This window comes from Bacillus rossius, chromosome 1 (genome assembly GCF_032445375.1).
Source record: "Bacillus rossius redtenbacheri isolate Brsri chromosome 1, Brsri_v3, whole genome shotgun sequence".
NCBI lineage: Eukaryota > Metazoa > Arthropoda > Insecta > Phasmatodea > Bacillidae > Bacillus > Bacillus rossius.
The window spans coordinates 256,907,331-256,919,823 of record NC_086330.1 but is presented as its reverse complement, the minus strand read 5'-3'; the positions used below and the strand labels follow the sequence as shown (position 1 = coordinate 256,919,823).

General features: G+C 37.7%; 1 long non-coding RNA gene across 1 annotated transcript; it reads right to left on the bottom strand.

The window, feature by feature from the left end:
* Positions 1-5,408: 5,408 nt before the first annotated feature.
* Positions 5,409-11,129, bottom strand: LOC134529957 (uncharacterized). The gene is made up of 3 exons (XR_010074757.1): positions 7,739-11,129; positions 6,585-6,725; positions 5,409-5,573 (listed from the first exon to the last, which is right to left on the bottom strand). It is a non-coding gene; the product is annotated as an uncharacterized LOC134529957 (long non-coding RNA).
* Positions 11,130-12,493: the final 1,364 nt, after the last annotated feature.

Below are 12,493 nucleotides of genomic sequence, written 5' to 3'. Positions count from 1 at the left end.
CTGCCCTTTTTGATTCATCTCCTTTTTTTTGGATTGTAACCACGCCTTACCAGGTACACAGGGGCGACTCGTAATTATGATTTGTCTTTTATTTTTTAAATGTTAAATTGTTATTGACTTTACGATCTGTTATACTGGCTTGTTTTAATGTTATGTAAAGCACTCTTTTCTTATAAGTAACCTTATCTACCTTATACAATGTATGATGAATGTGCCATTTCAGTATTAACTAATGTATTCAGTATTTTCAGTATTAACAAATGTACTAATTAATGATGTTGTTCACTTTATACAAAGGGATTTCTGCACTATTTATTTATTTATTTATCTCCTTTTTCTTGTATTAATTGGGTCTTGTGACGTTTGAGGCAGTCAGGTGGGTGACTCTTGCCCCACCTGGTTCAACTTGCCAAATTATCACCTATAATGACTTTGGGATGATCACCTAACCTGCGACAGTAAGGAAGAGCAATCGTAAAAAACCAGTCTTCAAATATTTGCCCTTCAAACCATCCTGACTTTGAACAATTGAAGTGGGTATTTTCAGGGCCCCCTTCTAACCATGTCTGATTCAGCTGTTCAGATTTATAAACTATGTATGGGGGAAGGCAATGCCCAGAGGCTGTACCAGCAAACATAACTGATGTGGTGGATTTAGTGTTGTCCATCAAACGTTCAGGGTGTTTACATCCTCTGCGTACTATTACTTTTTTTTTACCTGGGTCATCGCACATGTTTGTTTCATCGTAATTTATAATTCCCTCTGGTGGCACACCTACAGAAACAGCAAGTTCTTCAAAGTAGTGCTGCAAAGTCTCTTCACTAACAGCAGCTCTTGCTCTTTTAATGTTTTCAGTCAGTCTGACCTTAAGTTCATCTTTATGTCTGTTTAAAAATGATTTCACCCAGTCATTCCCCGGAGCATTGTTCCTAAATCTTTTCTCGTTTATGCCTTTCTTATCTAGGTATTTCTTGACTACTAGCCTTACTTCTAATTCTGTCAAAGGAAACCCCCCAGCTTCCTGCTAGTTGAAGCCCTTTCACTAAGCAGGCCTTATCACTTATCAGCAAGACACAAGGCTGGTGGACGTCCATAACTTCCAGTGTTCTCACCTCTAACTTTGCGATCAATTGTGCTCTTTGGAACACCAAAACTTTCAGCTGCTTTGCGAATGCTCATTTGTTTCTGTACCACTGCATCGACTGCTTTTTCAAGATTTTCTGTTGTAAAATCATGATATTTTCTTGAACCAAGCACCCTTTTATGTACTCTTGTCATTTTGGCACCTACAATGAAAAGACAACCATAGGTATAGTCAAAAAAATCGTGCAGAAGAAAAAACTTGTTATTATAAGATTGGGATAACTTGGGACACTGTCTCAAGTTACCCCACCTCACACATAACTGAAAAATGTTACAAATATATATTTATAACTTGATGTAGGCTTTTGGACATACGCCATTGCTTAGCACATGTATGTCTGTAGAAGAAAACTACAAAAAAAAAAAACACAAACTAAGCAAAAATTTTTTGCTGTTTCATGATTTAATGCCACACAATACTCCACAACAGGAATATGGTCAACAAACAAAGAAAAACAAAGAAAAATGGACTAACAGAACGGAAAAAACCCCCACAAATGATGACAGCACAAAAATACTGAACCCAAAAAATTCAGCACAACAGTTGAAACGAGACAAAAACACAGCAATACGAAAAGACAAAACAAACACAATAGTTTGTTTTTTTTCGTTTCTCTTTTGTTTTTGGAAAACTATTGTGTTTGTTTCGTCTTTTCGTTTTGGTGTGTTTTTGTCTCGTTTCAACTGTTGTGCTGAAATTTTGGGTTCGGTATTTTTGTGCTGTCATCATTTGTGGTTTTTTTTTTCGCTCTGTTAGTCCATTTTTCTTTGTTTTTCTTTGTTTGTTGACCATATTCCTGTTGTGGAGTATTGTGTGGTGTTAAATCCTGACAACAGCAAAAAATTTTTTTGCTTAATTTGTGTTTTTTTCTACAGACATACATGTGCTAAGCAATGGCGTATGTCCAAAAGCCTACATCAAGTCATGCACTCCCATTGCACCAATCTTTCAAAGATAATATCTATTTATAATTTATAAATAAGCAGATATATCAATAAGGCTATGGTAAAAAAAAAAGAGGTTAAAAAATGATGATTGTTGAAACCCTGTAACTTAAATACCTAAAGATTTACCAGCGTGGTTAATTTTATGTTATTTTATGTAAAAAAGTCATATCTTAAATATTATAATGCAAACAATAGAACTTACTTTATCAACAGCCAATACTTGACTTAATCCATCAGAGGCATGCTTGCATAACATGTTGTAATGGTTCGTTACATACAAAATAAACAGAGGTTCAACGCCAATTGTAATTTTTGTTGTTTTATTTTTCAAATAGAGTGCACCGACGAATCCAAACACTTCCAGTGGTTCATTCACTCGTTCCACACATACATCTGACTGTCGAAAAATGCTCGCAGCTTGAGCGATGTGAATTAATGAAAATAACATCCTTCAGTAATATTTTACTGCAAGTACATGAAGTTAGTGCGGCCTCAAACGTGGCCGCACCCAGCGAAAATGAACTTCACCCCGAGCCAAATGCCGACGAAGGTGGCCGCAATTTCTAAATAATGTCCGAAAGAAATATATAAAAAAAATTAGGTTAACTTAATACTCGGCATGGCTCTGACCACCAACGTTAAATGATCTATTAGCAAATTACTTCATAATTTGGCGAGAAGCCACCGAACGCGACCTACTGGTGCAGCAGTCGGCAGACCACTGGTGGAGTCTTGCCACCTTCTCCTCCACACAGGGAGGATAAGTCACATGACCTCACCGACCAATCACACACACGCTTCATTCACACCTACAGATACAAGCCAATCACAGAACAAATTACAATACATGAAAAAATCCTGTACACACAGAACTCTGGGCTTCCCATGATCTGTCTCTTTTCAATTTCACATCAAAATCGGGGACTCCCATTCTCGTTCTCTCTCCCACACCATGAGACAGCAGTTATCACACATTTCCCACGACCAGTGTGGAATTACCGTCTTTATCTCGGTTGGCGGGGAAGCACTGTTTCTTTCTCACTCACACTTACAGGCCTCTCATGCCTCTCTTTCCCTACACATCACCCCAGCCCAGACACAGTCCCGTGATCTATAATTATATTGCAACACGCTAATTAAAATTAAGAACAGCAATCATAACACAAATTATTTTACAAAATTAAACTTATTTAGAAAAACCTGAAAAGTAGGCCAAAACAGGCAAAATTCTATTACAAGGGCTCATTTGTGAATAATTACATAAAAAAATAGTAATGATTAAAAACATCTGTTAAAATACAAAATACCTTCTTAAAACACCTAGCACGTGCAAAATAACATCATAACGTCTGATTATACTGTTTCAAAACATATACACCAGTCAAAAAACATTGACTTATTAATATTTACATATACAGAAAAGAAGTTTAAAAGAAAATATTTATCTAGCAGGGCAGGGATCTTGCAACGTTACAATGTAAACACTATTAACATATTAACAACTAAAGAAAATAATAGTGTAAACATAACAAAACTAAATAAACCTAAAATGTCCCAAGTTAACCTCACTGTCCGAAGTATCCCCAGTTGACGGTACTTTTTAACAAGGTTTTTCTGACATTGTGATCTAATAGTTCACCATTTTAACAAATGATTAGGTAAGGTTTATGTAGTACAAATCTGTGATATAGAGAATGAAAATGGTCAGTTTGGTTAGGTTGTGTGGACATTGGGTTATGATAGGTTAAGTCCATTTAATATTCTTTAAAATTAGGATGATTGGTTAGGATAGGTTAGCTACATAAACTTGTCATTGGTTGTGCTGTGATAATTTCTCTCACACTAAAAATTAATGTGGTTTTATTTTTGAATTAGAGTCAGAGCAGCCTTATCCTCATGTCTAGCGATTTTTCAACTTTTATTGGTCAACACTTGAATTGGCTATTAGTGATGCGTTGTTGACCCATAGAGTGTTCTGTTTATTGGTATGCATAGTATGTGAAATCATTTCTCATGGTGCGCCAGTCACGTTAGTAAAATTTTCTAGTGTGTTACGCAAACGAAAATTAATTGAAATACATAGTTACAATAAGATTATCCTAAAATGTTTATTTACCAATTAAGTGTACTGCAAATTCTGCGTAATTCTTTTAGTTTAAGTGTATTCAAGTTGAACTCAAAATGTCAAATGCTATACTGACGTATATTATAGGTGATACAATCCATATCTTGAATTATAGACCCATTTATCTTAATTACTAAGGATTTCTGTCTATAGTAAAAAAAAACTGATAAAATATCTTAATGAAGAACAAAAATACATCCACAATAGCAAAATATATTTCTACCATCTAACGTGCATTAGCAAAAAGCAACATTACAGGTGTATTCTTAGATCTTTACAAAAGCATTGACACAGTAAACTACAACCAGAAATAAATACCATGCTTGTACTACACAAAAGAATATCAATAATAAATATTATAATAATATTATATATTATTATTAACATTCACAGAAGCATTGTAGGCCCCTTTTTAGGAAAAAATATTTTTCTTTACATACTGTATAATCATGCAAACAATTCTGTGCTATCCTGTATGTTTATAACAATCGGCACATTACTAATCAAATTAATTCACAGCTTCACATTTAAAACACAAAGCATAAAAAAAATATACTATACTTGTGAACCATTTCACCATTTCTATTCAATAAATTATGCCAAGATATTAATGAATGAAAACAGTATTTAACAATACAAAGAGATTTTTGTAACCTTTTGATTCAAAAATATTATTATTCATTAGCATAATAATCTAATACTGATAAAAATTGTTAACATCAATCCTTATCACTTAAAACCTCTTCAAACATAATTTTCATTCAAATGATATTTATGTTTATACTCCTATTCTTGTACAGTCTCAATTGTACTGTTTTAGTATTGTGTCCTGTGTATATCTAGAACATTTTTGTAGAACAATTGTAACAAATCACAGATGTGTAAAGTGTTCAATACCAACATGTGAAATTGGGTGACAATGTGTAAAATACTTAAAATATTAGGCTTAAAGCTGATTATTGGCTGCATACACATTTTAACTTCAAAATACTACAGTAAGTACTTATAGTAAATACATATCAATACATTCAGGAATATAGTACCTGTTACAAAAAACTATTCCTTAATAAATTTATAAAACATATTTAATATTTACACAAGAATTCCCTCAATGTTTTTGTAAACATTTAAATACAAAAATAAATTAAATGGTTATTAAAACTGTGTCATCAGATATGTCTTAAGTTATCATTATGACGTGTCACCTTGCTGCCTCTCGATATCTAGCGCTAAAGAAGGCGAATCAGATGCGTAGGTAACAGGGCAGCACTCTATCTTGGTGGCAGCAAGCATAAGTGTGGGCATGTAGGCACCCACGAGTGATGGATGCGGCAGCCATGGCCAAACTGTGGTAAGCTGAAGAAAAAAGAACACTGCCACAAAAATGATTCACTGTTTTGTAATCATGGAGGCACGTTGCTCAAGCTTTATTAGATTATATATAAATATTAATTTTATTATTTCAGGTCTTAAAAAGCATTTTAATTATGGTTTTGTGAGGTTTTACTATAGCATTCTTTTTTTATGATGGTGTCAAGCCACTATTGCACTCAGGTACTTTTAAGGTGTTGAATACATTTAAAAACAAATTAGGTAGGTATGCTACATGTTGTGCTATAATTATTAAAACCTATTCACACTCATTTTCAAGAAGACATCTCAGAGCTACTTTCCTTTAAAATATCCACGACATGACAAAATTTACTATGAAATTGTATCGGTGCATAGAAAGGCTTAAAGGTTACAGAGCCTCCAAGTTATTTGGATGAAAGTGGTTAGTTAAATATGGCCATTTAACATGAGTGCTTCACTATGGAATAATTAAAATTAATAATACACCGCAGGAACAAAAAACAATATATAATTATATTAACCTGCAATAATTAATTAATCCAATGATAGTTTTGGGGTGAATATTTCTGATAGTCTTTTTCATCTGTTTATTGAATCTGAAATTCCTTTATCCTCTTTGACTTAAAACTCAACTAGTAAACTTGTTGACATAACATCCACTGCTTATGTTAAATACAACCCAATTAAATTGCATTATACTTTTTAATTAATTTCTCCTTGTGAACTATGTTACCTTTCTTGTACTTATGAAAGCACAAATAATGTTACAAAAAAAAATCAATAAACTAAGACTGTGAAAAATGTGCTGTATCAGGCAGCAGCACAAGTGGAACATCACTTTGGGGGGAGGGAAGTGGAATATAACCACTTAGCTGCTGTTTGCTTTCAAATTATTTCATTTTGTTGGAGAAAAAAGAAAGTTGTTTTTGTTTTTTAGGGGAAAAAAAGGGGAGGGGGGAATTATCTCCCAATTCCTTCTCTGCATAAGCCCCTTGTATCTGGTATTCAACTTACAGCATGTTTCTTCCTCTCTGTGTCTTCTGCAGAAAATTCAGGGTACACACGAACACACCTGATGGACATGAATGCTTTACAGCCTTTTTTTTTTGTGTTTTGAATGAGAAATTTTTTCTTTCTGCCATGTGGGTGATCAGGCTAAAAAAAATCAAAACAATTGGAGGCAATTTTTACAACAGTTAATCAATTTAGAGTTTTACACAATAAGTGACCATGTTTGCTCTCATGAGTGGTTATGGGTAAATATCCCAAGATGATACTATGTATTTGAACAACTTTGCTACTAGGATGAACCTGTTTAAGCTTCTATTGCATAATATCACTTTGGAGTTAATGGATAACAGCTGTGAAAGCAGGTATGGAATTTTTTTTTAATTTATGAATACACAAAGGACGTACTGAAAGTAAGATTTGTCATTTTTTTTTAAAGAGAAGATGGTACATCAAATGAAACAAACAATCACCATAAGAATACACATGCATTGTTAATTCACAATGAAAGTAGCATTAACTGAGAAATGACACATATGCAGAGCGACAAAGAAGAGAGAGTAGCAGCAGACCAGCATGCCCAAGGTTGTTAAAGTACAAATCACGATGGTAAACAGTCAATGGAAGTGTGAGCAGTTGTCCGGTATAAATGGGCACATGGGACTCGTGTGTCACTTAAAAAACAATACTGAGGTCGAGCAGGCTGTGTGACAATTCCTTGCTTTATGAAGTCTGTCTTAACTTGACCAAAATAAATTTTAGAGGAAAATTTTTTTTGTTAAATAGCAGAATAGAAACCAGTTTTGAATTTGAGTATCTTTACAAAATATACCATTTTGAGTTGAATACAACAATGATCAAATGATAATATTATTTGATACTGCATTCAAGCTAATGAGAAAAAATTCTATCACCTTCCAGCAGAGTTTCTTGAAGTGAAATTATTACTTTTGAACTCAATAATATCCTCCGTTATAGGTCTTTAAAGAGACAACAAATAGGGATATGCAGATTCAGGTTTACATAACTTGTTGACTGGAAGAAAAAAATGTAGAAAGATAAAAAAAAGTGTTTTACTAACTGAAATCAATATAAATAATGTTGGATTTACTATACATATAAAATTGCTAACTTAACACACAAACAACAATACTACTTACCAGTTACTGGTCAGTGCCGCACACCATGGTGGAACGACCTGTGTCGTGACGCTATCTGGGCCCGGTGAAGAGCGCTCCGAAGGTTTAAGTCTCGACCGACACAACAGCACCTGGAAGAATTTCGTATCTGCAGGGCCCGAGCACATCGTACAATTCGAGAGAGTCAAAGTCTTTCTTGGAGGGCATATATTTCGCAGTTTTCTATGCATTCCACCAGTAAAAACATCTGGACCGCAGTTCGGAAGTTTAATGGTCACAATAGTAACACCCACGTTCCCTATCTTCGGATAAATGGAGCCTTAGTACTCGACCAAATGGAAATCGCTGACCGACTCGGTTCCGCATTTGCTGAAGTGTCGAGCATCGCGCAGTACCCCCCCCGCCTTTCAAACCCTCAAAGCTCTTCGCGAGAGTACTGGAGTTGACTTTAGTCACACCAGAGGGGAGGATTATAACGTACCGTTCACGTTCACTGAGTTGGAGAAGGCACTGTCCCATTCAAAGCAGTGCTCTGCCGGCCCTGATAACATACGCTACATGATGCTGAAAAATCTTACAGAGGAAGGGAAAGTCACACTTTTGCACCTATTTAACCGCATTTGGGAATCTGGGACCTTTCCTTCCAGTTGGTGTAAATCACTACTGGTACTCGTTTTAAAGCCAGGGAAAGACAAAGGGGAGACGTCCAGGTATCGCCCTATCTCCCTTACAAGTTGTATCTGTAAAACCATGGAGAGGATGGTCAGCTGTCGCCTGATGTACTACCTTGAGGCGTGGAAGCTCCTCTCACCACTTCAGTGTGGTTTCAGATGTAACTGCTCGGCTGTTGACCATCTTGTTACCCTGGAATCGGCAGTCCAGGACTCTTTTGTCCACGGACAGCATGTTATCGCTGTGTTTTTTGACCTCGAAAAGGCATACGACATGACATGGCGTTATGGTATTCTCCAGCAGCTGTATGTCTGGGGTTTCCAGGGCAATCTCCCTCTTTTTATTTCCAATTTTATGCGCCATTGGTTTTTCCAGGTTCATAATGGTACCGCTCTCTCCCGGGTGTATCTACAGGAGAATGGTGTTCCGCAGGGAAGCTTCCTTAGCGTCACCCTATTTGCTGTGGCAATCAACAATATTGTATCAGCCGTCCGACCCCCAGTGCAATGTGCACTTTTTGTTGACGACTTGGCCATTTTTTGTCGTTCCGCCACGTCTGCCATGTCTGAACGACAGATTCAGTTAGCGGTGCGGCGTCTGGAGTCCCGGGTGGATTCTAACGGTTTTGGTTTTCTCATGCAAAGACCCGAGTCACTGCATTTCACCCGGAAGTGGCATCTCACCCCTGCTCCTGAGATCCGACTGTATGGCTCAGTGCTACCGGTCTTATCTACGGTGAAATTTCTGGGACTCATTTTTGATCGGAAACTGACTTGGTCGTCACACATCAAAGACCTGAAGGCTCATTGTTGCAAAGATCTAAACCTCCTCAAAATGGTGAGTAATCGGGATTGGGGTGCAGATCGAGTTATGCTCCTTCGACTGTACCGTGCTCTAATTAGGAGCAAACTGGACAATGGCTGTGTGGCATACTCTTCGACACGGCCATATGTCCTGAAGCAGTTGGCGAGCATTCACCATGCTGGAATCCGCATTGCTACCGGGGCATATCCTACTAGCCTGGTCGTTAGCATCTGCGCGGAAGCTGGAGAACCTCCCCTTCAGTACAGGCGGGATTACTGCTACTGTCGTATGGAGTGCGTGTCAGATCGGATCCCTCTCACCCTTACTATAGGTCATTTCTGCGCGCCCCTTTTGCCCATCTGTATGCAGCAAATCCCCGAGCTACCAGACCTGTATCCATCAGGGTACAGTCTGCTTGGGGGCCTGCAGAGCTCCCGGATGATTTGCTGCCACCTGCGCAACAGGAACCACTTTGGCTGCAACATGAGTCTCAGGTGCACCTTGACCTGGCGCGCTGGTCGAAGCTATCCACTCCATCGTCTGTTTACGTAGCCATTTTTAATTGCCTTTACACAGATGGTTCCCGCTCAGGTGGTTCTGTAGGGTGTTCTTTTATTTGCGACCAGGGGAGGTACCTCTTTGGACTACCTCCTACCTGTAGTGTTTTCACCTCCGAACTTTACGCAATTTTAAAAGCTCTGAGTTTTATCGGTGGAGGCGTCCGCCTTAGGTATCTGGTGTGCTCCGATTTATTGAGTGCGTTATCTGCCCTTCAGGCTGGCTCGACATCTCACTCAGTCCTTCCCTTGATTCGGCAGAAACTGCGTGGCATGGAACAAAGGGGTATTTGAGTTGACTTCCTGTGGGTACCAGGACATGTGGGAATACCTGGCAATGAAGCTGCAGATCAAGCGGTAAAGGAGTCGTGCGGACTTCCACCTTGTGCACTTAGAATTCCTGTGTGCGATGTTCTGCTTGCCGCCCGAGAGTTCGTATGGAATGTATGGCAGAGGGAGTGGCAATTCTTTCCCCTGACCAACAAGCTACGCTCACTCTGCGACATACCCCGCCGCCATCGCTTCGGTGATGGTCTCACCCACAGGGAGGACATGACCATGATTCGCCTCTGAATAGGCCACACCCGACTTACGCATATGTACCTACTGTTTGGGGAGAGTCCGCCTGAATGTACTGCCTGTGCCACTCCAATGACTGTACGCCACATCCTTCTGGAGTGCCCTAGATACCACCAGTAATTTTAAGCTCCCAGTCACTCTGTGACAGTTGCTCGGAGAAGGGAGTTCACCCGCGAGCGACGTCCTTCCATTTTTACGTACCGTGGGCCTTTTTAACGCTCTGTAACAGCTTTATAATCTTAACTGCTTGACAGGACCTTCCTGAGAAGTGGTCTTTGTTTTTGTGTACCCTACATATGGTGTGAATGTATGTCCTTGGTATTTGTGTCTACATGGCTGTTGCTTTGTCTCCTCTGGGGTATTGTATTTGTATCTCTTGTTTGTTTCTCATATGTCCTCGAAGGGGCTGCTGTACCATTGTGTCCTGTTCACTTTTTTCTCTTCCTTTTAATAATCTGGCCATAGTTGCCGACACGCCCCTCCAAACACCACTAATAATAATACTTACCAGTTGATCAACTGTCAGTTCAGACAGTTTATATTTCGGGCCTTGCGCACATTCAAGTTGCATCCATTTTTCAATTATAAATGGTGCCCCAAAGAAATCAATCTCTGGGGCGTTGCTTAATTTCCACTGTTTATGTTGAAAATAAATCCTTGGGGGATCTGTAAAATATTAATAAAAGAAACAAAATAATTTCACTTTGTGCTACTGTCCTGAGCAAATACACTTTTGTTGGATATTATTGTGCATTCCAGATAATATTGGACATTATAAATTCTTAAGTACGTGCCTCTTGTAAAATATGTAGTGTCTATGAAAACATGCAATATAGGCTCTGGGTAATTGCTTGGAGAATGTGGGTGCTCTTCCAAATATTTGTAAAGTTTTAAATTTTATATGCACAACAGTATATTGAGCAGTGCTACAAAAATCATCCTGGTGTCCCAATAACTAATACATTTTATATGAAAATTTGGCCAGAAAAACACCATTAAATTTTAACATAAAATATCATTCACTGATGTGTAATGAATGCCAGCTGCACTACAAATAGTTTAACCATAATCGCAGAGAGCAAAAATAATAATAAATAAAAAATGTATATGGTTTTATCTATTGTTGATAAGGTCTTTAAAGACAACAGAAATCATGAATCCATCTGTATTAAAACCAATGTCTTCCTGAACGTAGGATTAACTTTTTACTGATGCATCGCCTGACATTAAATAAGTGGTTAAGGTTAAATGTATTACTTTGCACCTCATTACATTTCTCTGGGTTATATTATTTATTTATAATATGTAAGATATCTACAGCCAAAAGCCAATGTGGTAGACACCACACGTAAAACAGACAAACAAGAAATATTGGAAATTAAATACTTAAGAGTCAGTAATACCCCCGGAGAAGAAGTTATGCGAGAGGTGATGTAACTTCCATAATAACAGAAAAACGAAGGTACCTGAAATTGTATAATTTTTTGTGTGAGTGCATGCATGTCCAATAAACGCTTCCATTTTGAAAAAAAAATATATATATATTTTTTTTTAAATTGTGCTTTAAAAAAATTATTAAAGTTCCCTTAAATCGACAATTTTGAGTACAATAATTTTGCACTTCTGCAACTGGTAAATAAATTTTGCCAAACAAAGAGCAAAGTCAGTGAATTTTAAATAATGAATTACTTAACTGAAACTCTTAATTTTTTTTTGTTAAGTCGTAATGATGGAAGGAGTAAAGTAAAACACCACCACTAGTGTCATGCTTATGTGCGTGGGCTACTCTCTGTCCGGTTTCCTGAGCGTTGGACCGACAGGGTGGTTGGGCGGGGGGGCGGGGGAAAGAGGAAGAGAGGGCACAGAGACAGGACAATAATAGCTGTCAGCTTTGAAGCGGAGGGAGGCTAGAGGTCTTTCCATGTAGCAGTAAAGGGCGAAATCATTGGTGTTAGATGTGCCAGTGTCTTGGTACACTTACAAGTTTTCAAGGTGTCGAACTAGCGTAAAGATACTTTCATCATAGTATGCAAAAATACCACTTGTAATAAAAAGCATCACCCCTTTAGTTTCAGATCAGCGTGCTGACCACTTGACTCCGTGATGCGAAAGATTTTGTGAATTCTAATTACTAGGCGGAGTTATAAAGCAAAATTGGGAAAGG